We start from the raw sequence: 3,869 nt of genomic DNA on the forward strand, positions 1-3,869 counted from the left end.
GTGCTTCAGTTTTTGAAAGAAAATATATTTTCCCGTTTTGGTTCACCACGCGTTATCATTAGTGATAACGGTACACACTTTTGTAATAAGCCATTTGAACATTTGATGAAACAATATCGCATTACGCATAAAGTCTCAACACCATATCACCCACAAACTAGTGGTCAAGCTGAAGTGTCTAATAGGGAAGTTAAGCGCATTTTAGAAAAAACTGTGAATCCAACTAGGAAAGATTGGTCCTTAAGACTCACTCGTGCATTATGGGCGTATCGTACAACGTACAAAACACCCATTGGCATGTCACCCTACAGACTTGTGTATGGGAAGGCGTGCCACTTACCTGTTGAGTTAGAACATAGAGCCTTTTGGGCAATTAAGCAGTTAAACTTTTCTTTAGACAAGGCAGGTGAGAAACGAAAGCTTCAACTAAATAAACTAGATGAAATTAGGAATGATGCATATGACTATTCAAAAAAGTATAAGGATCGCATGAAATTTTACCATGACAAAAATATTTTGAGAAAAGATTTTTCTCCAGGTCAGAAAGTCCTTTTATACAACTCTCGTTTGCATTTATTCCCGGGAAAGTTACGCTCTAGGTGGTCCGGTCCTTACATTGTTCGTATTGTTTTTCCACATGGAGCTATTGAAATTGAAAATCCTAAAAATGGTGATATATTTAAAGTTAATGGACAAAAATTAAAACCTTTTTTAGAATTGAAAACTAATGAAGTGGATGAGATCCTCCTTGAGGACCCTGTTTACCATGCTCTTTGATTCCTATTTGATCTTGATAACTTGTGTTTTATTTGTTTTGTTTGTTTTATGTGTGATTTAATTTTTGGTTGTTGTGTCTTTTACTCTCTTGACGTTGCACCACGATGAGGTACAACCATTCTAAACTCTCACCTCTTGTAACTTTTAATTTATATTTATATGTTGACACATTGAGGACAATGCTTAAATTAAGTTTGGGGGTATTAAGTTTATATGGTTATTATCATTTTGTGTTGTTTTTATTATTTATGTTTCGCGTTAATTTTTGTTTTATTGTGTTGTTTTATTGTGTTTTGTGTGGTTTAAAAAAAAAACAAAAACAAAAACTTTACTAATTTTTGTGTTTGTTGAAAAAAAATATTTATATATATCTTTATTTATTTTGTTGTCTTGTTAAAAAAAAATCACAAAAATTAAAAAAAAAAGGTGATATTTTTCATTTTCAATGATAAAAATCTTGATTGAGTTTGAGTTTAATTCTCTTAAAAATATGAATAATTTCTAAGCTTTGTCTTTAATTATTGGGTCAATTTTTCTTGTAACAAAAATCACATTTTTCATAACAAGAACACTCTTATTTCCTATAAGTTTAAGAGAAAAATTGTAACACCCTGGATAGCCAGGACCACTACACTGTGTACTTATAAAGGTGCAGGACTTGCTAATCAAGTCATTTAGTCAAAACGTGTCACTAAACCATAAATGTGCTAAGGATAAAATGGTTTTGGTCTCAAAAGATACATTTCATATACTTAAAAAAATTTACATATGGGATCCCAAAAAGGAACAGTGTTTAAAGGTTAGTTTACAAAATTTCCAAAATACAGACTACCATCAGCCACTGTAAGGAAAAACAGACATTTATAGCTTTTCAGTTCCTGTTATCCTCTCAACCGTGGCGGCTGAGCAGCTGGTCATGTACATTCTGCTCACAGAGCTCTCCAAGTCAAGGCTGATCAAGTTTGCCCTTGCCTTTACCTGCACCACGTAGCACCCGTGAGCCAAGGCCCAGGAAGAAAACATATTACACATCTCAACAATCATATTAAGAGAATAATTCATCAAGCATGATCAACCACTTAACATTCCACATTAATCACATAGCATGTAATCAGAATCAAAGATGCAACCAATCATTAATAGCAGTCAAATCACATAATAGCTAGAGCTGACAACTTAGGTCGCACCCTCTATTTACCCCACTGACTCCGGCCCACTTAAACCGAGCTCAGTGCATAATAAGTTGTCCTCGGCTACCAGTGGCCGAGCCGCGCCTTGTGTGCAAGTGTAACCTTTGGCACTCTTAGGTCGTTGGTTTACTATTTACATGGCATAATACCATCCTTTTCAATGCGTACATATTAGGGAACCCTTAGTCCCATTGCAAATACACAACCAAGTGTAGTTTTCTTACCTTTTGCTTCCAAGTGAACTAGTTACGAGTGATGCTCCTTGAGCGCGATCCGATCCCCGAGCCCTAGCTTAGCACCTAGTCACAACCAAGATAAAGGATACCATCAACAATCTTAAATGAGCTTCTAGACAAAGTTCTAGTCTTCGAAACATTGAACTTCACCAAACATGGTAAAGGATTCAATCCCGAGCACCCTAGGATAAATTCCCAAGCCTAGAATCTTAAAATCCCAAAATCCCTTAGGGGCCGCGGTATTAGCCACCCATGCCGCAGCATGGCCCCAACCAGAGGCCTCCCAATGCCCAAAAATAGCTAAGGGTCACAGCCTAACTCAAACCATGCCGCGGCACGCCCTCCTTCCTCAGCACACATCAGCTTCGAAGGGCCGCGACTCACCAAGAACTATGCCGCGACCCGACCCCTTTGAACCCAGAAAAACCTCCATTTTTTACTCTCAAACCTCGTGCAAACTCACTCAAAACTACCCCAATTCCACAACTCAATTATCCAAAAACTTCCCACAAGATTCCAGCAACATAACCCAGCAGAAACCTAGACTAGAAACCCATCAAAAACCTATTTCAATCACTGAAACTTTCTAACTCAAGAACACAAAACCCAGCCATGGAAACACTATAACTCAGCGATTAAACCTTAAATTCGAGCTTACCTTAACTGCAGAACCAATCCTCCAAGAGCTTTCTGGGCTAACTTCCAAGGTTCTAGCCTCAACTTAATCTTCAAATCCAAAACCCAAAAACCACTTAGAACACACTAAAAATCATAGAATTTTCAACAATAGAAAGTGGGAATCAATGCTTACCTCAACCTTGATTAAGTTCCTTTGATAACTGTAATGCCCTGAATCCTCCAATGTGTTTTAATGGCGGGAATAGTAGGCCGGGAGGGCCATACTTGTTTACTTATGCCATTAATTGATAAAATGCATGTATATGTGAATTATATTATAACATGATGTTAAATGCATGCATGTGGGTCCACATTTTAATTACAGGGGTGTGATGATAATTTGGCCCATTGAGGGCATAATTGTATATTTGTATGCATGTCGGTGGTATATTGTTGAGACCACATTATAATGTGGGTTTGTTCGAGCTATTCAGCATGAGATGATCTTGGATTATTGATTAGCGGTCTAGTCATAACGGGTTTAAGTTCGGGGCTCGGGATGAGTCTCGGGGTGATTTTAATGATTAGAGCGTTACCGGGAATTAAAGGGTAACGTGATATGAATTATTGGAGTTTGTGATTATTGAGAATAGCGGGAATTGGAGAGCGTTAATTATGATTAACGAGATAGGTTGGAAAGGACAAATTTTCCCTTGGGAGCCTTTGGAAACCCTTAATTGACCTAGGGGTATAATGGTCTTTTTACCCCTAGGATAGATATAAACTACCTTTGGCTGTGAAACAGAGGGAAAACAGAGCAAGTTCTTGAGCTTACCCGTACCTTCTTCCTCCTCCATTTCCTTAGTGATTTTTGAGCACTTGTTGAGGATTCAAGTTTGGGAAGTAGACCTTGGGAGTTTGGGAGAGTGTTCTACCATTGAAGAGCATCACAACCTGAGTTTGAGGGAAGATTCTAGCCACTAGTTTCCTGGTTTGCTCTATTTTGATGTTTAGTTTCAGCTTGTGATTTTGTTGTGGATAGTTGGAA

This window comes from Humulus lupulus, chromosome 9, assembly GCF_963169125.1.
Source record: "Humulus lupulus chromosome 9, drHumLupu1.1, whole genome shotgun sequence".
In the NCBI taxonomy this organism is placed as follows: domain Eukaryota; kingdom Viridiplantae; phylum Streptophyta; class Magnoliopsida; order Rosales; family Cannabaceae; genus Humulus; species Humulus lupulus.